The sequence below is a fragment of the Schistocerca piceifrons genome, chromosome 1 (assembly GCF_021461385.2).
Source record: "Schistocerca piceifrons isolate TAMUIC-IGC-003096 chromosome 1, iqSchPice1.1, whole genome shotgun sequence".
NCBI lineage: Eukaryota > Metazoa > Arthropoda > Insecta > Orthoptera > Acrididae > Schistocerca > Schistocerca piceifrons.
This window is the reverse complement of record NC_060138.1, coordinates 179,937,235-179,964,541: the sequence shown is the minus strand read 5'-3', so window position 1 is coordinate 179,964,541 and position 27,307 is coordinate 179,937,235.

Sequence of the window (27,307 nt, the reverse complement as noted above, 5' to 3'; positions counted from 1 at the left end):
AATATTATTCAGTATTACTCAGAATTCATCATCCAAATGATATATTACTCAGAACTGATCATTCCAGTGACATAGAACATATTGAAATTGTAACATACTGTAACCATTATTCAATTTTTTTGTGCTAGTAATGCATTGCGTTGGGATCGATAATTAATTACTGGGGCATAAAAATATTTGCTTTCGAGTTATTGCTGCAAATGAAGATGTGTAACGTCATTTGTCATCAGTCAGCTGTAGCAAGGTTATGAAACAAGTAGAGTATATGTGATCACATTCATGAATGACACACATTTAATGATTAACTGCTTATAGCATATTAATTTCATGAATAATTTCTCCTGCAAAATATACAAAAATGGATTATTAAACTGAAAAAACAAACGCATATTATGCTGAAAAGTAGTGAACTTCGAATTAACAGGTAGTGAAATGTGTATAAAAAATATATGTTCCCTAGCTGTCCTTTCCAAAACCTTCAGTCATCATACCATGCGATATAAGACATACTGTCAAAACGAACTGCAACAAATACCTAAATAACTACACAGCATTTCTTAACTAACAGTAAATATATAAACTTCATCATTATTTTCATCTGCAAAGAAAAACTTCATTATCATTACTATCATCACCTGCAAAGAAAACCTTCATTATCCATATCACTATATTCTTCATCATTATTCATCACCATTCATTATCATCTGCAAGAAAGTCACTTCAATATTCATTATACAACTATTCCTTGTTTCTAGCATATTTCATCACTAGAACTAAGATGTGTAGTTCTGTCTGACAGCCTGCATCAATCGCCTCGTATTCTGAAAGAAAAAAATTAGTTAAGACTGCTATTCTACGATGTGTATATGTTCTCTTGTTAATGCTTACTAATTCTGATTCATTTACTCTTCGTCATGAAGTATTGCATCTTCTTTCGTTCATTCCGAAGTTGAAATTCCCATTTCTGTTTCATTTATTTCTTTTACACGTTATTTTTTCTGAAAATGATGAACAAAGATTAATGTCTTGCATTTAATTCATATACCCATTAAATAAAAACCGGTTTATAGTAATATATTTGAGCATACAGCGTAGCATGACAGAAAACGTAATATGTCAAAAAAAACATAAACAATGTTCACAGGCAAAAATGTACACAGTGCATCACAATGTAGCAACAAAAAAAAAAAAAAAAAAAGTAAAATAGTCACGATGTTGAGATATGATAAGGCAAAAATGTCAAAGTGAACTGGTGTTTGTTATATCTTAAATATTTCACAGTGCATAGAAATAAAATAGGAAAACAATCATACATACATGAAGAATGGAAAATGTGCACAGTCCGATGTGTAACGACAAGAAAAGCGACCTGCTAACCTTACCTTGCCGGGTACATGTCAAGAAAAAATACGATAATTATCAGTAAGTGTTCATGTGATTTTAAATGCATAAGTGGTCAAAAAAAATCAGAAAATGGCATTACAGTGTGATAAATCACAAAGTATGTTCATTCAATAAAGGGTTTGATGTTGGAGATATGGTGACTCCCTTTGGTTTTTCTGGTTCTCAAAGTTTCGACGTGTACTACATTGGGGTGAGGAATGCTGCGAATTCGATATGGACCTGCATATAGAAGCTCAAATTTACTACATCTAATCTTTCCTCTGTTGGATAAATAAGGTGTGCGTACTAATATCTTCTGTCCAATGTGAAAATCACGGCGTGTACAAACCTGTTTTTGCTGTCTTCTCCGGCGCTCTGCGGCACGTTTGATGTTGTTCAGCGCAATGTCAATTATTTCATGGTGTCGTAGTCGACGAGATGTAGGAAAGGTTACTAATTCTTTAATTTTGTTAGGTGGTTCAACATTTTTCAGTATAACAGATGGAGATAGCATAGTAGATTCATTTGGTATGGAATTAATTACATCTTGGAATGAGAGTATGTGTGTGTCCCAATCAATATGTCTTTTATGGCAGTATATTCTACACAGTTTACCAATTTCTTTCACTAATCGTTCACGAGGGTTCGAAGAAGCATGGTACCTGGATATATAGATCGGAGAAATGTTTCTAGCTCGTAACATACGTGTCCACATAACAGAGCGAAACTATGGTCCATTGTCGGAAATTACTTTCAACACATGCCCTACATGAAATATAAAATGTTTTACAAATGCTTTCGAAACAGTTTTAGCAGTAGCTTTACGTAACGGAGAGAGGGTAACAAATTTTGAAGTGAGTTCAACAGCGACAAAGATGTAGCAAAAACCTCTATCAGTTCTGGGAATCGGACCAAAAATGTCTACAGCGGCCTTGTGTCTCAATTTATCAGGTACAGTGGGATGTAACGGAGGAATATGTGAAGTCGTGTCTGATTTAGCTTTCTGGCAGATTTTACATGACGCTAAAACTCGTCGAATACGTTTCTCCATGTTGGTAAAATAACAGTTCTGTCTCAGTATAAGAAAACATTTTCTGCCTCCGTAATGTGCGTAACTTAAATGAGTATACCAGATCAATTTGTTAACAACTTCGTCAGGAATGCATAATAACCAATTGTTGCTGTCAGGGTGAGAGCGGCGAAACAGAATGTTATTGCGTACAGTGTGATGTTTTCTAATGGTAACATTAATCCTATCTTGCCAAAGGTGTTTAATTTCTTTCCACACGTTGTCTTTACTCTGCTCTTGTGCTATGTCTTGTAATGACGAAATGAAATTTTCAAATGCAACTTGTTGAATGTACATAACGCTGAAATTTGCTTTGCAGAAGTTGTTTGCGATGTCTTGCTGATTGTTGCTGAGAGAACGGGATAGTGCGTCTGCTACAATATTTTGTGTACCGGGAATGTGAACAATTGTAAAATTAAATTCCTACAAATAAAATTTCCATCTACTTAATCTGTCGTGTGTAAATTTAGCCGAAAGTAAAAATTGTATCGCTCTATGATCTGTGTAAACGGTAGTGTGTCTTCCATAAAGAAAATGCCTAAATCTGGTAAAAGCCCATACAACACATAATGTTTCAAGTTCTGTAACAGAATAATTTCGTTCAGCAGGTGACAGAATGCGACTTGCAAAATCGATGTTTTTAATTACTGTACAACCATCTTCTTCAACTTCCTGAAAAATATGTACGCCTAAAGCGGTGTTAGAACTGTCGGTGGCAATGGAAAAATCTGGGTGCGATAAAAGCGGTGCATTCAACAAGGCTTCTTTCAGGTTCACAAATTCAGAATGCGCTTGCCTATCCCAGGACCAGATAGTGTTTTTACCTGTCAATTGACATAATCTAGTGGTGTCTAAGGCAGAGTAATGAATAAATTTACGAAAAAAGTTAATTAAACCCAAAAAACTGCGTAGTTGTTTCTTCGTCGTAGGTATGGTAATGTCACGTATAGCTTGAAGTTTTTCCGGGTTAGGCGCAATGCCCTCTGCTGAAATTACATGTCCAAGAAATTTTATAGAAGTTTTGCCAAAGTGCGATTTACTGAGGTTAACTGTGAGTCCTTGTCCACGAAAAGTTCGTAACAGTTGTTCAAGAATTCGATTGTGTTCAGACCAGTTAGCTTCTGCAACAAGAATGTCGTCTACATACGTTGTGATTCTGTCTTTAAGTTCTATCGGAAGTATTGTATTCAAACCGCGAATAAAAGTTGCTGAAGAAATTGTTAAACCGAACGGTAATTTACAAAATTGATAACAGTCACCAAAACAGAGAAATGCTGTGTACTTTCTGCAGTTCGGATGGAGCTGAATTTGGCAAAATCCCGATTTCAAATCTAATGTGGAATAAATAGCAGTACCACGAAATTTCTGTAGAAGTTCTTCTAGTGTCTGTGGGCGATCTGTTTCATTAATAATAATGTCATTGATGTGACGCGAATCAAGTACGAGGCGAAGTGAACCATCTTTTTTCTTAACAATATGGAGCGGGTTTATGTACGGACTAACTGCCGGTTCAATAATTCCTTGGTCAAGCATTGCTTGCAATTCTTTCTTAACTAGTTCTCTGTGAATATACGGAATGGGATAATGCTTGGCTTTAAATGTGTCGTGCTGTTTAACTTGAAACTCATACATAAAACCGGACTTAGTACCGGGAACTTTGTCAAAAACTGGAGCTTGCTGTAAAAGAATTTTGTGTAGTTGCGTGCGTTCGTCGTCTGTATTTGCACTGCTCTGTTTAACTTTATCAGAAATCGTCTGTATAACATCATACTCGGCTTCATCTGGACTATTAGAATTGTGTACGTACGTATCTGTTAACAACGTGGAATTACAGTCTATGTTACGTGATGCGGAAATGACCTCTGTACGATTAATTGTTTGTTCTTCCGCAGATAAAGAGTGCTGAAATTCTAAAGCCAGTTGTACATTTTCATCCTTTAACATAAAATAGGAATTTTGAAAATCAATAATTGCGTCGTGTTGTACCAGAAAATTCGTACCTAAAATAACGTCTGTTGTCAATAAGGGAACAATCCAAAAATTTGAGTGAAATGTATGACCTGCAATACAAAATGATAAATTTGTCTGTAATTTTACATCTATTCCTTTACCAGATACTGCTCCTTTTACTTTCGTTTTGCCTAATGCTAACGTAGGATAGGTATTCCCTTTGTTACATTCGTTGAAAGTTTCCTCATTTATGACTGACATAGGAGATCCAGAATCGATTACTGCTGAAAATTTCGATGATCCAATTTTAATTTCGATGACAGGGTGTGAAATGGTTTTTTGAACAACTGGTCTTTCCAGCAAAAGAGTGTCTCGGATGTCGACAAAAGTAATAACATTTTCGTGAACAAGATTCTGTGTATCTGAAGTATTGCTTACGTTGCTGGATGATGCAACCTGTACTGTATCTAGTCAAATTCTATCTGACGTGTTATTATTTTCAGGAGGATGCTGTGGCATTTCGACTGTTTATACTGTTCTATTATTTCTTCCTGACGTATTACGATCGGGGTGATACCAACTGTCTGGTTCATTCATGATAATATGTTGTTGCTGATGTTCTTGCTGTTGATAAGATCGACTGTTATTAAATGTACGCAAAAAATTGTGCTCATTATTTTTACGTCTGTCATGATAGTCATTTCTATACGGTGCAGTGCGATAGGAATTGAAGTAATGTGTTTTCTGTATGTACTCATTCCCTTGTTGCTGTGCGTTACTATTTGTTGGAGCTGATGCTATACGTGTACGCGGTGAAACATTAAAGCTTGGTTGACCTTGTACATTACATTGTTGGTTAGGTATGCTAACCGGCTGGCTTTCAGGCTGTTGCGGTGAATAAGGTCTATTGTTGCCAAAATGTGTTTGCGACTGCTGAAAATTTTGTACATACTGATGATTAAAAAATTTTGTTTTGATATTAACATTACACTGGTAGTTCTTGTCATTTCGGGAACGTATAATGATAAAATTGTCACTTTCGGTAAGACTTGTCGTATCGGGTTTTCTTTACTCATTCTTAATCCTAGATAGAGCGATAGTTAAAGAGCTATTCAGATAGATATAAAGGATAGTAGAAGAGAAGGCAGCAGTGCAGAAAACTAAAGATGAAATAGCACTACTACGGCTCGGGGCCCTGTGCACGTTACGGCACATATTCATTAAAGCGTAATGAATCCCCTGAGGTTTATTACGCGCTACAAATAAATTTTAGCTTTTGCGTTACAGGTAATGCCGGTAAAAATTCAAAAGCAAATTGCTGTATCCATGCTAATTCTAGTTTCTGCATTACAGGCAATGGCGGTGAAAGTACAAAAATAAATCGACGTATCCAGTTCAAAGCGTGTACCTGTGCTCTGTCATTTTTAAATACCTTAGATTTTTTACAGATACAAATTGCTTATAATCAACGTTATCGTCACTGAATGTGTGAACAGGTTCACGATTGCATAAGAATCAGTTTGTCTGTGTCTTTTCGGATTTTAAGTTGCGTAGTCTCTGTAAATTACCTAAGTTACACTGGCTGTGTGAATGTGACAAATGTTCGGAATGTGCCGTATGCTGTGACGTGTTAGTGACTGAAACAATTTTCATTTCTGTCACTTCTTGCTGTAAAGTTGACAATTTTCTACGTAATGTATTATTAGACGAATCTATCTCACTGATTGTCTGCTGTAGATTTTGGAATTCAGGTGTCTGATTAAACGAAATCGGTGAAGTATCGTCTGATTTGCTGTCATTATTACTTTCAATAACGTCAATACGACTGGCCAATTCATCATATTTTTCAGTCAGTATTTTCACTTGTTCATCGTTTTTAGTGTCACAAGCATTAATTTGTTTTTGTATTTTACGTGTGGTTTCGTTCAATTTTTTAACGTCAGCTTTGATGACTTCGGGATCCCGAATTAGTTCTAATTGATCAAGTCTGTCGGTCACTGTCTGAAAGTCTACTGTGTGTGTGTGTCTGTTTTTGATTTAAGATCGGAAATTTCATCACGCAATTCGGTGTTCAACTGTTTGATAGTATTAATGTCGTCTGATACTGTAGCAATATTGTTGTCTACTTTTTTTTATGCTTTCGTAAACGATTTGCGTTTATCTTCCTGTCTCTGTGCGGTAATTGTTTCCATAACTTGTCGCTTTACTTTATTCTGTTCCTGTATAAATTTACGGAAACGCGTTTCACTGTTTTGTAGGTGGTGATTAAAACGTTCGTCAATTTGACTGTTCTGCTGGTCGAATTTCGCGTCTACTTTTGCATCCAGTGTGCGCGAAAGTTCTGCTGTCATTAATTTAAGCTCGTCGCGTAACTGTGTTGCTTTTTCAGAGCATTGTTTACCGACTGCACTAATTTCGTTTCTAAGTGATTCTATTGTAGCTGTTTGCATATCCCTTAATTCTTGAGCAACAGATCTAATTTCTTCACTACTCCTCCTGGCACAAGCCTCAATTTCCTCACGTAACTGTTCTTTAGTATCATGACATTGTGCGGCAACGGCTGTAATCTGTTCACTAAGCTGTCTGGAATTGTTGTCTAGTTTTTCATTAAGTTGTTTGAGATTTTCACTAAGTTGTTTGTGATTGTTCTCTTGTCTTTCATTCTGTTGTTTGGAATTTTCGTCTTGTTTTTTATTATGTTCATTCATTTGTAGCAACAATGCCATATTTTGATCCAAGCTAAAATTAGCAACTCTATTCTCTGTGCTGTGTGATGGTGTATCTGCAATTGTCACGTTTCGTGTATCCATTTGGATATTCTGTGATTCTTGAAAATGTTTGCTAATCGGATGTGCACTGTTAGTCACTACCTCCGAATCAAATAAATCTGTCCTACTTTGAGTATACTGTTCATTTTCGTTGGAAACTATTATCTGTTCGCTACGTAAATTTTGCAAATCGGGCGTGTCGAACTGGGCAGCGTTCATTCTAACAGAACGTCCCGCGGTCATCAATTGTCGTTAAATTAACAAAGGACACAATTGAATTCGTTTGTTCATCATTACGATAAAAATCATTACAAGTGGTCGGTACGCTCTGATTGTCTGTAAATGGAGGATTGTCATCATTACACTGTGTGTCGCAAGTACTATCGGACAAATTATTAGAATCGGCTATTTCACTCATTACACATCACGATGTACTGTTAACAGTTTTTCGCGGCATTTTTCACAAAACTAAATTAAGCACAAATAAAACAAGGACAATCCAAAAATGCTACAAACACAATTACAACAAAGGGCAACAAATTGCCGATTATCTGTGAAAGAAAGAGTGACAAATTAGTAAATGCGTTGCGCCAGATGCAAACTACATGTAAGTAAATAAGAGCAGATATATGACTACTTCTCAGAAGATTCACAAAGAAATACGATCCTGGCCGGATGTCGCCAAGTGTAACCTCCCCACACAAAAAAATAATAACGAAAATGGAGCCAAGTGTAACCTCCGCACAGAATTATTTATATTTAAAATATGGGCCAAGCGTAAACTCCCCACAAAAATACTAATTAAATGAATTTTAAATATCATAACCTCTGAACAAAATTAATAATTAAATGATAAATGTGCCAAGTGTAACCTGCCCACAGAATTATAATTAAATGGATTTTTTTCTAATATTGTGACCTCTGAACAATATTGGCTCCCATTTATAGTCTGTGTGCAAAAATGCATTCACATTTAATATTCCCACAAAATTCTTTTCTCATTTAATGTCAAGTTCGAAACAGAAAAAATTCCTAAACACAAAAAATAATAAAAAAGTTTAGTAACCTGAAAATTTTTATAAAACAGCAGCGCTGACCTTCGGCCCTGTATTTGAATAAAAAAGCAAAAATTCTTACCTCAGTAAAAACTGCAAATATATCTGCTCTTAATTAGATATTTTTTTTTGACACAGCTTCGTGCAATGCTGGCGTATATTTTTTTTTTAATTCTTGGAAGGAATGATCATGCATTGGAAATTCTTTAAATTGAAATGAATGCTTTTCTTTAAAAGAGTTGCTTTATATTATAAAAATTATTATTGGGGCATTTCTTGGAACAAATTAAATTACAACTAACATACATTATTAAATATGCGCAAGGCTGCTTCTTTACCTTCTACAACAATACTCATCCTCCAGAGCCTTGACCAGAGTCGCGAGCAGAGCACACAGCCGACACATGCCGACTCCACAAGACTACTTAGCCTACTACTGTCGACTCGCGCAGACAAGCGCAGACCAGCGACAAGCAACAACTAACGATAAACTACTCTCTGGTCAGAGATTCTGTCATTCCTCGCCCATTGCCGGCGAAGCATACGCCTTACAGCGTGGAATCTCAGATACCTTAATCGGGCAGGTAGGTTAGAAAATTTAAAAAGGGGTATGGGTAGGTTAAAGGTAGATATATTGGGAATTAGTGAAGTTCGGTCACAGGAGGAACAAGACTTTTGGTCAGGTGAATACAGGGTTATAAATACAAAATCAAATAGGGGTAATGCTGGAGTAGGTTTAATAATGAATAAAAAAATAGGAGTGCGGGTAAGCTACTACAAACAGCATTGTGAACGCATTATTGTGGCCAAGATAGACACGAAGCCCACGCCTACTACAGTAGTACAAGTTTATATGCCAACTAGCTCTGCAGATGATGAAGAAATTGATGAAATGTATGATGAGATAAAAGAAATTATTTAGGTAGTGAAGGGAGACGAAAATTTAATAATCATGGGTGACTGGAATTCGAGAGTAAGAAAAGGGAGAGAAGGAAACATAGTAGGTGTATATGGAATGGGGCTAAGAAATGAAAGAGGAAGCCACCTGGTAGAGTTTTGCACAGAGCATAACTTAATCATAGCTAACACTTGGTTCAAGAATCTTGAAAGAAGGTTGTATACATGGAAAAATCTTGGAGATACTAGAAGGTATCAGATCGATTATATAATGGTAAGACAGAGATTTAGGAACCAGGTTTTAAATTGTAAGACATTTGCAGGGGCAGATGTGGACTCTAACCACAACCTATTGGTTGTGAACTGTAGATTAAAACTGAAGAAACTGCAAAAAGGTGGGAATTAAGGAGATGGGACCTGGATAAACTGACTAAACCAGAGGTTGTACAGAGTTTCAGGGAGAGCATAAGGGACCAATTGACAGGAATTGGGGAAAGAAGTACAGTAGAAGAAGAATGGGTAGCTCTGAGGGATGAAGTAGTGAAGGCTGCAGAGGATCAAGTAGGTAAAAAGACGTGGGCTAGTAGAAATCCTTGGGTAACAAAAGAAATATTGAATTTAATTGATGAAAGGAGAAAATATAAAAACGCATTAAATGAAGCAGGTAAAAAGGAATACAAAGGTCTCAAAAATTAGATCGACAGGAAGTGTAAAATGGCTAAGCAGGGATGGCTAGAGGACAAATGTAAGGGTGCAGAGGCTTATCTCACTAGGGGTAAGATAGATACTGCCTACAGGAAAATTAAAGAGACCTTTGGAGAATAGAGAACCACTTGTATGAATATCAAGGGCTCAGATGGAAACCCAGTTCTAAGCAAAGAAGGGAAAGCAGAAGGGTGGAAGGAGTATATAGAGGGTCTATACAGGGGCGATGTTCTTGAGGACAATATTATGGAAATGGAAGAGGATGTAGATGAAGATGAAATGGGAGATACGATACTGCGTGAAGAGTTTGACAGAGCACTGAAAGACCTAAGTCGAAACAAGGCCCCGGGAGTAGACAACATTCCATTAGAACTACTGACAGTCTTTGGAGAGCCAGTCCTGCAAAACTCTACCATCTGGTGAGCAAGATGTATGAGACAGGTGAAATACCCTCAGACTTCAAGACGAATATAATTATTCCAATCCCAAAGAAAGCAAGTGTTGACAGATGTGAAAATTACAGAACTATCAGTTTAATAAGTCACAGCTGCAAAATGCTAACACGAATTCTTTACAGACGAATGGAAAAACTGGTAGAAGCCTGTGACCTCTCCACACGAAATTTTGATAAATGGAAACAATGAAAATGGAGCCAAGTGTAACCTCCCAACAAAAATAATGTTTAATAATAATGCAAAATGGAGCCAAGCTTAAACTCCCAACAAAAATTAAGGAATAAAAATTGACCAATAACAACACAATAATATTAAATAAATAATGAACCATGAACCAAATGTAACCTCTCAACAAAAATAATAATATCTGGTAAATTTTATAAGGGCAGCAGCGCTGACCTTCGGCCTTGTATTCTGAATAACAAAAGCAAAAAATTCTTACCTCAATAAAAACTGCAACTATATCTGCTCTTATTTATCGACACAGCTTCGTGCAATGCTCGCATATATATATATATATATATATATATATATATATATATATGTTGATTCTTGGAAGGAATGCATAGGAAATATTCTTTAAATTGAAATGAATGCTTTTTCTTCAAAAGAGTGGAAAAACTCTTTAAATTGAAATGAGTACTTTTCTTTAAAACAGTTACTTCATAAAAAAATTATTATTGGGGCATTTTTTTAACTAATTAAATTACAATTAACATACATTATTAAATATGCGCAAGACTACTTCTTTTTCTTCTACAACAATACTCATCCTCCAGAGTCCTGACCAGAGTCGCGAGCAGAGCACACAGCCGATGCATGCCGACTCCCTACTACCGTATCCGACTGAGTACTACTGCAGACTGACTACTACTGTCGACTCGCGCAGACAAGCGCAGACTCGCGACAAGCAACAACTAACAATAAACTACTCTCTGGTCAGAGATTCTGTCATGCCTCGCCTATAGCCGGCGAAGCATACACCTTACAAGCCGACCTCGGGGAAGATCAGTTTGGATTCCGTTGAAATATTGGAACACGTGAGGCAATACTGACCTAACGACTTATCTTACAAGAAATATTAAGGAAAGGCAAACCTACTTTTCTAGCATTTGTAGACTTAGAGAAATCTTCTGACAATGCTGACTGGAATACTCTCTTTCAAATTCTAAAGGTGGCAGGGGTAAAACGCATGGAGCGAAAGGCTATTTACAATTTGTACAGAAAGCAGATGGCAGTTATAAGAGTCGAGGGACATGAAAGTGAAGCAGTGGTTGGGAAGGGAGTTAGACAGGGTTGTAGCCTCTTACCGATGTTATTCCATCTGTATGTTGAGCAAGCAGAGAAGGAAACAAAAGAAAATTTTCGGAGTAGGTATTAAAATCCATGGAGATGAAATAAAAACTTTGAGGTTCACCGATGACATTGTAATTCTGTCAGAGACAGACAAGGACTTGGAAGAGCAGTTGAACGGAATGGGCAGTGTCTAGAAAGGAGGATATAAGATGAACATCAACAAAAGCAAAACGAGGATAATGGAATGTAGTCGAATTAAGTCGGGTGAAGCTGAGGGAATTAGATTAGGAAATGAGACCCTTAAAGTAATAAAGGAGTTTTGCTATTTGGGGAGCAGAATAACTGATGGTCGAAGTAGAGAAGATATAAAATGTAGACTGGCAATGGCAAGGGAAGCATATCTTAAGAAGTGAAATCTGTTAACATCGAGTATAGATTTAAGTGTCAGAAAGTCGTTTCTGAAAGCATTTGTATGGAGTGTAACCATGTATGGGAGTGAAACGTGGACGATAAATAGCTTGGACAAGAAGAGAATAGAAGCTTTCGAAATGTGGTGCTACAGAAGAATGCTGAAGATTAGATGGGTAGATCACATAACTAATGATGAAGTATTGAATACAATTGGTGAGAAGAGGAGTTTGTGGCACAACTTGACAAAAAGAAGGGACCGGTTAATAGGACATGTTCTGAGGCATCAAGGTATCACAAATTTAGCATTGGATGGCAGCGTGGAGGGCAAAAGTCATAGAGGGAGACCAAGAGATGAATACACTAAGCAGATTCAGAAGGATGTAGGTTGCAGTAAATATTGGGAGATGAAGAAGCTCGCACAGGATAGGGTAGCATGGAGAGCTGCATCAAACCAGCCTCAGGACTGAAGCTCACGACAATAACACAACCGATTCTAACTGTAACTCACTCATATTGCAGTCACATGATACTACGTCCTTTCGTTTTGTGAAGTTCAAAATTTTATAGTGTGATCACTTGAAGCAAGATGCTAACCTTTGCACCACATTTAAAACTTACGAATAACTCACTGAATATTTGCGAAGCTTTTCTTAGGCAGTGCTACACTATAGACAACTGCATCTTCTACAAAAAGTCTGAGGTTGCTATTAATACCGTCTGCAAGGTAATTAACACATAACATGAGCAGCAAGCGTGCCAGCAAAATTCCGTGGCGCACACATGAAGTTCCTTCTACATCAGTCAACGGCTCTGCAACGAAGATACTGTACTGTCCGCTCCCTATTAAGAAATCCTCACTTCAGTCTCAAGTTTCTTTTGGTACACCATCGATCGTATCATCATTTTTTCAATAATTAGCCTGTGGGTGCTGCTGAGTCAAATGATTTTCGGTAGTAAAGGAATACTGTATCTATGTGACTATCTTGATCCGTGGCAGTCACGACGTCACATGAGAAAAGAGTAAGCTATGTTCCGCACGAGCAATGTTCCCGCAACCACTGCTGGTTGCCCTGGAGGCGATCATTCTGTTCAAGACAAGGCATTGTTTCTGAGTTGAGACTACATTCTAAGATTCTTCATTATCACACTACTGGCCATTAAAATTGCTACACCACGAAGATGACGTGCTACAGACGCGATATTTAACCGACAGGAAGAAGATGCTGTGATACGCAAATGATTAGCTTTTCAGGGCATTCACACAAGGTTGGCACCGGTGGCCACACTTACAAGGTGCTGACATAAGGAAAGTTTCCAATCGATTTCTCATACACAAACAGCAGTTGACAGGCGTTGCCTGGTGAAACGTTCTTGTGATGCCTCGTGTAAGGAGGAGAAATGCGTACCATCACGTTTCCGACTTTGATGAAGGTCGGATTGTAGCCTATCGCGATTGCGGTTTATCGTATCGCGTTGGTCGACATCCAATGACTGTTAGCAGAATATGGAATCGGTGGGTTCATGAGGGTAACACGGAACGCCATACTGGATCCCAACGGCCTCGTATCACTAGCAGTCGAGATGACAGGCATCTTATCCGCATGGCTGTAACGGATCGTGCAGCAACGTCTCCATCCCTGAGTCAACACATGGGGACGTTTGCAAGACAACAACCATCTGCACGAACAGTTCGACGACGTTTGCAGCAGCATGGACTATCAGCTCGGAGACCATGGCTGCGGTTACCCTTGACGCTGCATCACAGACAGGAGCACCTGTGATGGTGTACTCAACGACGAACCTGGGCGCATGAATGGCAAAACGTCATTTTTTCGGATGATTCCAGTTTGTGTTTCAGCATCATGATGGTCGGATCCGTGTTTGGCGACATCGCGGTGAACGCACATTGGAAGCGTGTATGCGTCATGGCCATACTGGCGTATGACCCGCGTGATGTTATGGGATGCCATTGGTTACACGTCTCGGTCACCTCTTGTTCGCATTGACGGCACTTCGGACAGTGGACGTTACATTTCAGATGTGTTACGACCCGTGGCTCTACCCTTCATTAGATCCCTGCGAAACCCTACATTTCAGTAGGATAATGCATGACCGCATGTTACAGGTCGTGTACGGGCCTTCCTGGATACAGAAAATGTTCGACTGCTGCCCTGGCCAGAACATTCTTCAGATCTCTCACCAACTGAAAACGTCTGGTCAATGGTGGCCGAGCAACTGGCTCGTCAAAATACGCCAGTCACTACTCTTGATCAACTGTGGTATCGTGTCGAAGCTGCATGGGCAGCTGTACATGTGCACGCCATCCAAGCTCTGTTTGACTCAATGCCGAGGCGAATCAAGGCCGTTATTATGGCCAGAGGTGGTTGTTCTGGGTACTGATTTCCGAGGATCTATGCACCCAAACTGCGTGAAAATGTAATCACATGTCAGTTCTAGCATATTTGTCCAATGAATACCCGTTTATCATCTGCATTTCTTCTTGGTGTAGCAGTTTTGATGGCCAGTAGTGTAGTTTGTTGAACAAATAAACATTTTATTTTTGATGAAATCGATTAAGTTTTTAGGCCTCCAGCAAAAATTAGGCCTGTGACATGTGATGCGAGCCACAGAATTCCAAGAAAATACAGAATACCGTGACCGTGTGGACGGTTTTATGTTAGACAGACAGTGCGCAGTATCAAACTGTATTGTATAGAACATGGCGTTTCCGCCTACGGTATCCCGAGAAATAATCTGTAGCAGAGCATGAACTTAAAAATGGACATCGAATTGCATTTGACGAAACACCTACTACTAAAAAAAGAACAAATGTTTTCTGGGATACCTCCACAAAATAAGTGACCGAGATTAATATTTCTGAAAACGCCTCAATAAAGACCACGGTCTGCGGACATGCACAGCTTGGGACCCGGCCATCGGAAGGTTGAAACAGGCGCGGTAGTCGCGCCGCCAAAACAATATTACCTTAGATGGCACCAATGACGCCACCGGATGTAGCGCCGCTGTATAATGACGGCAGCAGCAACCATACTTTAGTCACCACTCCTCAATGGTCGAAGAGTACTCAAGCAGCTGGAAGCCCGAGAGAGATCTGTCAGTGTATACCGTCCCGAAATTATGCTTTCCATTTAAACCTTCTGTTTATTTTTGTTGGCTTTTGTATTTTGGTAATTATTATCGCTACTGCTGCCTCATGGCCACTGACACCAGTATAAATTTAGACTTCCTGAAATACTTCAGATTTATTTGTTGCCATTAGATCTGATATTTCCATGATGAATAGGCTTCCGTACTATTTGTTGTAGGCAGTTTTCAGAGAAGGCGTTTAATATTGTTTCACAGGACTTCTTGTAACGTCCACCGATTATAAAACTGTAATAATCTCAGTTGGTTTCTGGATCACGAAAGTCTTCTTCTGTCGTGACACTGAGGATCGTAAGTACTACCGAGCTGAGGATGATCCTAAAATTGTAGATCACATGTGGGGGAGAATCTGGTGGTCGACAGTAAAAGGTAGCCTGCGATGGGTCTTATTTAGGGCTGACTGATTTACATTAGTCAATGTTTAAAAGAGAGAATTCTGGTATCCACCATCCTCAAGAGGGTGCACACCGATACTGTGGAGCAAGGAAGAGTGGAGAGGGTGTGTTGACCTCTGCCTGCTCCCTGGGGGAACCACCAAACCAGGATTGCGAGGCAGTGAGCTGCTCAGGACTGTGTCAAGATGGTATCTGTTCCTTCGGACATGTCCGAAAGAAAAGATACGATTGGTGATCTAGCATCTCCCAAAGAATGAAATTACAATGAAATTTAGCCCATTAGCTGCTTACAGGCCTTGATAAATATCAACGGAGACTGTTGAAAATGTGTGCCCCGACCGGGACCCAAACCAGGGATCTCCTGCTTACGTGTCAGACGCTCTATCCGACTGAGCCATCGAGGACACAGAGGATAGTGCGACTGCAGGGACTTATCTCTGGCACGCTCCCCGTGAGTCCCACATTTCCGACTTACTGTCCACACACTACTTTTGTAGCGCCCCTTCCCACTATAGTCATTACTCGCGGCGGTCAATCTACCAATTCCCGTGAGTTTGAGCAATATGAGTGCATCCACACTGAAGAAGATCATTGGTCGGTATGCCTTATCTATATGAAGGTGGTATCTGTTCTTTCTGACATGTACGAAACGAGTAATGAAAATGTGGCCTTGTCGGCGGGACAATTTATGCTACATGCACAGTGTGGTCCATTGATCGTGATCGGGCCAAACATCTCACGAAATAAGCGTCAAGCGAAAAAACTACAAAGAACGAAACTTGTCTAGTTTGAAGGGTGAAACCAGATGGCGCTATGGTTGGCCCGCTAGATGGCGCTGCCATAGGTCAAACGGATATCAACTGCGTTTTTTAAAAATAGGAACACCCATTTTATTACATATTAGTGTAGTACGTAAAGAAATATGAATGTTTTGGTTGGACCACTTTTTTCGCTTTGTGTATTATTCACAAATGTCTAAGTACGTGGTATCGCGGTATTTGCTTCGTAATACATTACCCGTGTTAAAATGAACCGTTTACCAATTGCGGAAAAGGTCGATATCGTGTTGATATATGGCTATTGTGATCAAAATGCCCAACGGGCTTGTGCTATGTATGCTGCTCGGTATCCTGGACGATATCATGCAAGTGTCCGTACCGTTCGCAGGACAGTTACGTTATTTAAGGAAACAGGAAGTGTTCAGCCACATGTGAAACGTCAACCACGACCTGCAACAAATGATGATGCCCAAGTAGGTGTTTTAACTGCTGTCGCGGCTAATCGGCACATCAGTAGCAGACAAATTGCTCGAGAATCGGGAATCTCAAAAACGTCGGTGTTGAGAATGCTACATCAACATCGATTGCACCCGTACCATATTTCTATGCAGCAGGAATTGCGTGGCGACGACTCTGAACGTCGTGTACAGTTCTGCGACAGGGCAGAAGAGAAATTACGGGACGATGACAGACTTTTTGCACACGTTCTATTTAGCGACGAAGCGTCATTCACCAACAGCGGTAACGTAAACCGGCGTAATATGCACTATTGGGCAGTGGAAAATCCACGATGACTGCGACAACTGGAACATCAGCGAGCTTGGAGGGTTAATGTATGGTGCGGCATTATGGGAGGAAGGATAATTGACCCCCATTTTATAGATGGCAATCTAAATGGTGCAATGTATGCTGATTTCCTACGTAATGTTCTACCGATGTTACTACAAAATGTTTCACTGCATGACAGAATGGCGATATACTTCCAACATGATGCATGTCCGGCACATACCTCGCTTGCGGTTGAAATGGTATTGAATAGCATATTTCATGACAGGTGGATTGGTCGTCGAAGCACCATACCATGGCCCGCACGTTCACCGGATCTGACGTCCACGGATTTCTTTCTGTGGGGGAAGTTGAAGGACATTTGCTATCATGATCCACCGACAACGCCTGACAACATGCGTCAGCTCATTGTCAACGCATGTGCGATCATTACGGAAGGCGAACTACTCGCTGTTGAGAAGAATGTCGTTACACGTATTGCCAAATGCACTGAGGTTGACGGACATCATGTTGAGTATTTTTTGCATCAATGTGGTATTTACAGATAATCAAGCTGTAACAGCATGCATTCTCAGAAATGATAATTTCACAGAGGTACATGTATCACATTTGAACAACCGAAATAAAATGTTCAAACGTACCTACGTTCTGTATTTTAATTTAAAAAACCTACCTGTTACCAACTGTACGTCTAAAATTGTGAGCCGTATGTTTGTAACTATTGCAGCACAATCTATCACATAGCGAACAAAGTGGTCCAACTAAAATATTCATATTTCTTAATGCACTACACGAATATGTAATAAAAAGTGTGGGTTCCTACTTAAAAGAAGCAGTTGATATCCGTTTGAACTATGGCAACGCCATCAAGTGGGCCAACCATAGCACCATCTGGTTTCCCCTTCCAAGCTAGACAAGTTTCGTTCATTGTAGTTTTTTCGTTTGACGCTTATTTCGTGAGATATTTGGCCCAGTCACGATCAATGGATCACCCTGTATACTGCTGCTGCTCCTATTATGACTTCCTCACTGTGAGGAGGTTCGAGTGGAAGTTTGTGGCCTGTTGGCCTTTACTCCCCTGGAAATCTTGTAGAATCTTCTGTCTGTACTGGTGGATTGTATCTGGACTGGCAAGGAGTGCCGATGACCTATTTCTTGGGCTTGACGATATGACGATTTTTCTTCTTCTTCTTGCTTGTTGCTGAGGGCTCTTCCTCGGTTGGGATACCGTGCATACGGATTCCTGCTTTATCATATTCTCCGTTGATCAGAGAGATGATGATACCACGCTTTTGCAACTCTGTGAAAATAGGGTAGGAGCCAATCAGATTGAATTCCTCCCTAGAAAGACCAAGAAGGCCTTCTGGATACCCAAATGGGTGATGTGGGAGTGGAGGTGTAGGATGGTTAGGTGGAACGAAAGGATAAGGGTTGTCGTGGTGGGGGTATGTACCATCGCGAAGCGAGCCAGCGATCTTCTTCGTTACAGCGCTTGCGCTGTACATGTCTGGAAGCGGGAGGAATGTGACTTCTTCCCACTCTTTTTCTTGCGCTGCTGCTTCGGTGTCCTTCATGTGCTGTGTCGCCTCCCCTTCGGCAGGCTCGTCGGTCTGCGTGGCCACCGTCGCGAACTCCTTCTCACGTGGAGGGGTCGTCTGGGTGGCGGTGTCTTCTGTTGTGGCGGAAACTTCTTTGGCTGAGCGAAGCTCCTGCGTCAGCACAGCGATCTGGCGCCGAGCCTCGCCCAGTTCCGCCAGCATGGCCGCCCTCTCTTCCTCCATGGCGGATTTGAAGGCGGACATGGCTTCTTGTACGGCGTCGGTAAGGCGCCTGGTGACGACGTCTTCTGTACACGTGACCACCTCTTCGTGTGTGCTGGTCACTTGCTTCTGCGTCTTCTTCTCCGGTCCGCGCCAATTTCTTCTGTAGGCGCAGGAACGGGCGTTGGCCGCGTGTGCGCCGCCGCAGTTGGCGCAGGTACAGGGGGCGTCCTTCTGCTTTTTGCAGTCGCATGTGTCGTGTGCTTGCGCACACTTCAAGCACGCAACTGCTCCGCTGCAATGCTTGGCGACGTGGCCAAGCTTTTGGCAGCGAAAGCACTGCGCTGCAGTCTTCCTCTTCTTCTTGCCGGATGTTCCTGCTAACGTGAGCAGCAACTCCGCCAAGGCAGCAGCTTTGCGATCCCTTCCGCGTCCCGACATCTCGAGTAGCAACAGCGACAATCAGCGATGCTTAACTCTCCGCAGCGTGAGCGGGAATGTCACCCTGTATAACGAAAGTACGATACTTAGTACTCCTACAAGCGTCGGCGATCCTGCCGATCTCTGAATGGCCAACCTACGTCACTGGGTGAGTGGTTGTAGTGTGTTGCAGTTGTACGCCGATTCTCGTCGAATGTTGGATTGAGGTGAGGCACTCCGGCAAGTCGGTCGACGAATCACGCTCGTGATTCTGAAACTCGCCCAAGTATGTCCGTCATAGTGCCCTGTCATGGCGCTGACAAAGATAACACCCGCATGTGCGATGACACGATGTTGACACCAGCCTCTCTTATCACCAGTGAAGGTACGGAGGCTACTTTAGTATCATCTATAACTAGAAACCAGCAAACACACTTAGGCATCGCTATAATTACTCGGAAGCTCCAGAGAGGGTATGCACAATGCTCCAGGGCGTGCTCATATGTACAGGAATCAACACGGGAGGCTGGTGCGGGGCAAAAAGGGCGCACCCATCTCCTGGAACACTCTCCTAGGACTACAGCACGTATACCACAACTCTTGCAAATACAGAAGTCCAGTCCAGCTCATACCCACAACGAAAACGATTACTTCCTCAGCGAAAAAAGGGCAGTCTCAACCCCATGGCAGCCCGAACAATGGGTATTTGATGCGCAACTCAGTTGGATTCTAGGCGGTTCTAGGCGCTTCAGTCTGGAACCGCGCGACCGCTATGGTCGCAGGTTCGAATCCTGCCTCGGGCATGGATGTGTGTGATGTCCTTAGATTAGTCAGATTTAAGTAGATCTAAGTTCAAGGAGACTGATGAGCTCTGCTGTTAAGTCCCATAGTGCTCAGAGCCATTTGAACCATTTGATGTTCTGCCAACTCCATAGTAATCGTTGGCTTACAGAATAAACATGTGTAAAACACGAAACCAAAATGGCAACCATGAGGGTAACATAACATATGAAAACAAATACTCTAACTACTATGACGTACCAAACTGAAGGCAGGTGAGAAAACACAAAAAAGATCAGTTATAATTTTAAAATCTAGCATGGTCGCAGGAACAATTTGTTCCAGTATCATATTTAAATGTTGAGTCTCCTATCTGCACAGATATGACCGGGTGTAAGTCTTCCTTTGCTGTTTCTTTTTATTTCCTTTTTCAATTAAGATGTCCCTTATTTCCTCACGTTCAGTCAAGTATATGGTGTTATTCCCAAATTTCTTTGTGGGATTGGTTGGAACTTTTCCCGTTCTCGCCTGGAGCCAATTCCAAGCAGGAGTCTGATGCTATGAGACGGATTCTGTGGACGGAGTTCAGTGACATCGCGGCCCTGTTGAATTCTGTCCGGCCTCGCCAACTGCCAGCCGCGTGCTGGTTGTATCCCGACTACGCCAGTTGTAGTCATACCGTTGTGCATTGTTACTCCCATAATACTGTTACTGGTGTTTTCCCGGTCGACCTGAGTTGCTCGCTCCTCATTCCTACCATGTTAGTCATTTTGGTTCAAAATGGTTCAAATGGCTCTAAGCACTATGGGACTTAACGTCTGAGGTCATCAGTCCCCTAAACTTAGAACGACTTAAACGTAACTAACCTAAGGACATCACACACATCCATGCCCGAGGCAGGATTCGAAGCTGCGACCGTAGCAGCAGCGTGGTTCCGGACTGAATCGCCTAGAACCGCTCGGTCACAGCTGCCGACGTCATTTTGGTCTTTCTGTCAATTATTATTCTCATGGCGTTACTGATTGTTGCCCTCGTTGTTTCTTCTCTTACCTTGCGTTCGCTTTTTCTCGTATATAAATTCTAATTCGTAGAGCAAAATCTTAAAGGACTCTATATTGTTTTCGCGCCTTTCCACTAGCGCCTGCTGGTACGTCAGCAGGCACTTACAGAATCAGAGACGGATTATCTCGGACGGACTACGTGGTGCTCCCGGGAACTGATTCTTTTTGATGAGAGCCTCAAACATCTTAACCGGTCCCTTGTAACCTGGTGATTCAAAGTGCGGCAACATCAAAAGTTCTTGTTTAACACAATCTTGTATTTCTCGTGACCAGTAGTTACCGAGAAATGCTTCTTTAAATTCTTCGAAAGTTCTGCAGTGAACTGCGAGGTTCCTCATTTTTTGTGGCCGACCCTTCTGTGTACCCACAGATAAATTCAAGATTTGCTCTGGGAGACCTCGAAGAAGGCCATTTTAGCAGCGAGCATGTTGTAATCTCTCAACGAACGGAGTGAAAATGTTTTTGGTCGAATATTGTTTCGTCCCTCGCACTTACAGTTCTTACCGAATCCGTCATATACAGGGTGTACATAAAGTCTGGGAACACTTTCAATTATTTATTGCACAAGAACTAAACATTGTACAGATGTCATACATAATTCATTTTGAAGAGAAACTCTGAAAACTTTCTTTTACAAAAATTCGATATGCGAACGATGAGTGACCCGGCAGACGTAAATACGATAATCGAGTTCTTGCCATACCCGTCCCAGTACGGTGGCATCGTCGGCTGTGGCAGTCGCTTCCCGTATTCTCTCCCGGAGCTCTGCTACATCACGTGGTAGAGGCGGTACGTACACCAGATCTTTAATGTGTCCGCACAAAAAAAAAACTCATAAGGAGTGAGATCTGGTGATCGGGGAGGCCATTTCATGAAACAGTTGTCCCCTTCTGTAGCTCGGCCACCATGTTTGCGACTAGCGCTGACTATCGGCAAATTACCAAACTACGCTGTGGCGGAATACATGAAAAAAAAAGAACTTTTATGGTTTCTCTTCAAAATGACGTGTGTATGATATCTGCACAATGTTTGGTTCTTGTGCAATAAATAACTGAAAGAGTTCTCGGACTTAATGTACACCCTGTATATTTGCTCCAAATGACGTGACATCTCATGTCTCTTGTGACGGTCTAATCCATCCAACTCTCCAGGGAATGTATCAGGTATGGTTTCGCCTCTTGGAGTGAGGTTATCACCCGTATGTATACTTGCCGCGCCCTGACAGGTGGCCTGGGTGTGGCTTCCGTGTGCGGAGCCCGACTGCTGCCTCTGTACCATTCGGGTCCCACATATGTGTATTGGAGCAGTAAGATCTGTTCTGTTCTGGATGTTATTGTCTTCAGTGTCAGCTCAACAAGAGCTAAGCGATCGTCCATTTCGGAGATGTTTTCTTTACATTTGGCAACAACCCCCTGTCCCCGTGCCAAGCCTTTGAAACACTTGTTTGCCGTCGACCTGGTCAGCTTTGCACAACTGTCCAGCACAAGAGCGATATTCTTAGCCCCTGGTGCCTCTATTCGGGTGAGATGTGCGTTCTTCTATGTCTCTGTACTAATTCTGTGTACTTCTGTGACTTCGTTCCCAAACTCTTCTATGCTTTCAGTGATTTCGTTCATTAATTGTTCCGCCTCACGCTGCTGTTTCTTTTGTACTCCGTCTACCTCCCGTTTTCGTGTCTTTTCTGCTTCTTCTGCCTCCTGTGTTCGTGTCTTTTCTGCTTCTTCAATCTGGTTCTTTAGCCGACCAACGAGAGTGGTCACCAGATAAGGTAGTGATTCACAATGTATGCCTGTAATTGGTGATGCGATCGATGATTCGCCATCACCATAGCACTGGCATCGCATGATCGGTCTATCTTCTGTCTCTTTTCCTAATTTTAACAGTGGGTTCACAATGCTCCTATCGTCGTCGTAGCCTGTCTCCTCTCTACTATCACATGCCAGTTCCTGCCCGTCGTCATCGATTGGTGCTGAACGGCTACAGTTGTAGCATGTCGCAGTCTGCCATGTGGGAAAGCATGACGATTCGTCCTCAGAAACGTCCTCGTCCATATCATTTATGGGCTCCTTATTGCTACGAGATTCTAGTCCTTGCATCAACCTTAGTCAGCTTCTTGTTAGGATTCCTGCATTACTGGCATGTCACCACAAGACAAAAAAAAACTGTTTCGCAACAAAATTCACCTGCACGGCTTTTCTGCTACATGTGTAGGCATTGTCCGCCCCGATAGCTGAGTGGTCAGCGCGACAGATTGCCGTCCTACCAGCCCGGATTCGATTCCCGGCTGGGTCGGGCATTTTCTCCGCTCAGGGTGTTGTGTTGTCTTCATCGTCATTTCATCCCCATCCGGCGCGCAGATCCCCCAATGTCGCATCGAATGTAACAAAACCTGCACCAAGGCGGCCGTACCTGCCGCCCAAGGGGCCTCCCGGCCAATGACGCGAAACGTTCATTTCCATTTCTTTTAGTAGGCATTAACACTAAATTACACCCCTCCACGAACAAATGTTAGCAACACTGGTAAAACAATGATATGTAAATTCATGGATGTGGTTCAGAAACCATAACACCAGTACATAAACACACATAAACAATACGCTAGAATAAGATGAAGGTGCATGGATTAGACAGAGTGAAAATTAAAAAAAAAAAAAACTCTCCAGCTCTAAAATACTATCACAAAACTAAAAGAAAATATAAAACTCCTAAGTGTGGTACATCTGAGTAACAGGTATTGGAAGACACTGAGGGGAGTTCCACCTCAGCAGGGCCGCCAATTATGGAAGTTAGCCTGTGGTCGGTCCTAATTAGGACTGACTGATTCACATTAAAAACGGAAGAATTTTATTAATTGCCACCCTCAAGAGAATGCTCGCTCATACTGTGGCACAAGGTTTATCTTACGCTAATTTACTTTGGCCTCTGCCTACTTTCTCTTAAATACAATTGCTACAGAAATTATGTAATAGCCCCTCCAAAACATGCAGGCTGGAATAGGAAGCTAAGTTATTATCATGAACAAAGAAGGCAGAGTGCTAAGCTATGAAACATAGATTTTGTTCCGGCGCAACCACAAGCCCTGGCATGAAGACGAAGAACGCAGACCGGCACTAGGAGGCCACCACGATAGCAGTTATTAGTGGTGCAAATCCATTGCTTGTATGGACATAGTATATGTAGAAAGACAGTGACTCTTTGTCTGTCGCCCATCGTTTGCGACACGTTCTTGTAATACAAAGTTAAGTACTGTCTATCTTCTTTATTATAAAAAGCTATTAATGTGGTTTTCTTGAATTGTTGTATAGCATTCCGAGAACGCAGCATCTTTTACGCACCTTATACGAGACGAGTGGGCAGTACCCAACGTTGGCGACGAGTTCTACGCTGAACCTAGTGCCTGACGGCCACGGAATTTCGTTTGCTGGCGCCTTAATTTTCTCTTGTCTTTACTTTGTAGGGGCGTTTATTTGCTTTAATAGTTTCTTCTCGTTTTTGCTAATCAGTCTTTTCAGGTGTGCTTTTGTCCTTATTTTGCTTGCTTGCTTTGTCTGTTTGTTGCATTTGTGTCTTTCAACATGCCCTCCCCGCCTATCCCGCCCCCTGCTCAGGCGCCAAACCCTCATGCATTACATGCCACACAGCTAATACTGATGTTTCAGTTCCAGATGCAGCAGATGTCCACCCTGCTCAACACAGTGCAGCAGCTACTGGCCAACGCTGCGCGCCCGACGGAAGAAGCACCACCTATCGCAACACCTATTAGTATACCGCATTTTCGACAGTTTTGTGAACAAGAAGAGGATTGGCTAGAGTGGTTGTCCCAGTTTGAAGGCCGGCCAGTGTGGCCGAGCGGTTCTAGGCGCCTCAGTCTGGAACCGAGCGACCGCTACGGTCGCAGGTTCGAATCCAGCCTCGGGCATGGATGTGTGTGATGTCCTTCGATTAGTTAGGTTTAAGCAGTTCTAAGTTCTGGGGGACTGATGACCTCAGATGTTTAGTCCCATAGTACTCAGAGCCATTTGAACCATTTTGAACCAGTTTGAAGCGCACCTGTTCGCTCACTACGTACCAGGTACTGTGAAAAGCCGTTATTTCTTATCCACTTTAGGAAGTGTAGTGTTCCGCCTCATAAATAAATTATATCCTAGCACCACTCCGAGTGAACTGTCTTATGAACAACTGGTAGACTCGCTATTATGACCAATAAGTGAATGTGATAGCATCTCGGTATCAATTCCTTAATTGCAAAAACCGGTCAGAACAAACTTATCGCAACTGGGTAACAGATTTGTAGGGTATGACAACGAAATGCAAATTCGAATGTGTTTGCGTTACTTTATATTCAGACGTTATGCTGCGTGATGCGATCGTGTACAATGGGCCTGATGTCAAACTCAGAGAACAAATTTTGAAACAGTCCGATCCATCATTCCAGCAGGTAGAGCAAATACTAGATCTGTACAATTCAGGTGCCTTGTCGGCTCAAAAATTTGAGCAGCTAGCTATTTGTCTGGTTGGGTCCCTTAGTTGCAATCGGCCCATTTGGCGGCGGCAGCCGCTCGCCATGCCGAGTAAACAACCTTCCATGCCACATAAGTAGTTCACTACACTACACAGGCGATCAGAATTAAGTCTTGCCCTCGGTGTTATTCACGGGGCACTAACTCCGAGACTGCCCCTCAGTGTTGCACTTGCGGTAGGAAAGGACATGTACGATCCATAGGTTTGCAACGGAAAAACATAAGAATTATGCCCACTCACACAGATCTAGTCATAAGGCCCATGTCATCAATGCAGGATATTCGAAGTCTGCTACAGGCATTCGCAAAACTGGTACACGAGCGGTTTCTTCAGTGATACGCCAGTCAAACAAACTTTTTGTTCATTTACTGCTTTGTGGGAGACGTGTGAAATTTCAGTTGGACACGGATGCATCTGTCACATTGTCACATTGCTGACTCGTCACACGTATGAACTGTTTGGCTCCCCACACCTGTCTAAAACTAGCACGCAACTGACGGCTTATAATCGACAAGACATTACCGCTCTTAGAACATGTCCTTTGACTTCCACACATCGCTCGCACATGCGAACAGTTACTTTTACAATGCTACAATCACCCGATTGTGAGAACATATTTGGCCTTGAATCTTTTGATTTGTTTAGCTGTAACATTCAGGACAATGTGTTGATTGTGTCCGCATGCTATGCAAAAGACAGTGTAGCTAGCTTGCTAAAAGAATTCCTGAAAATCTTGTCTGATGATTTAGGCAAAGCTAACAACTTTGTAGCACATATTAAACTGAAAGAAAATTTTCAGCCGAAATTTTACTGGGCCAGAACTGTTCCCATTGCATTACGGGACAAAGTCGCTGCTGAACTTAAAGAATTGCAGGATATCGGAGCTATTGCAGCCATATCAGCTAGTCAGTGAAAGTCCAATGGTTTTGTTCCCCAAACCTTCAGGTCGCATTCGCCTCTGTGTTGACTTTAAGTCTGCAGTCAACCCACAAACTGTCATTGATACGTATCCATTGCCACGCCCAGAGGTTCTCGTAGACAGATTAGGCACTGCATGCTACTTTTCAAAAATTGATTTACACGGCGCGTATCTTCAAATACTGATATATTTAGTATCTCAGAAAGTGTGTGTAGTAAAAACTCATTTGGGTGTGTTTGAATATTTCCGTTTGCCTTTTGGCAGTGCTTCCGCATCCGCCATTTTCCAACGGTGTTTGGAACAGCTGACTGCGCAAGTACCAAACTATTCAAACTATTTGGACGATATTGTCGTAGCAAGTCGTACACTTGAAAAACATACTGCAAATTTACGTACTTTGTTTCGTGTTTTACCTGTCTTGACTGGACAAGTGTGATGTTTTTAAACCTGAGTTGGAGTCTCTTGGTCATCTCATAAACAGTTGAGGTATACATCCTATTCAGTCGCATTTGTTAGCCATACGAGAATTGCCAGATCCTCGCAATATCACAGAATTGTAGTCAGTCTTGCGGAAAATGAACTATTATATTCGGTTCATACCGAATGCTACACAAATCGCAGCTCCATTTCTCGTTAGCGTCGTAAGAATGTCCCTTTGTTTGGACAGATGAGGGCCAAGAAGCTTTTCAAAAACTTAAAGATGCACTGCTCGGTGATCGGTGCTTAGTTCAC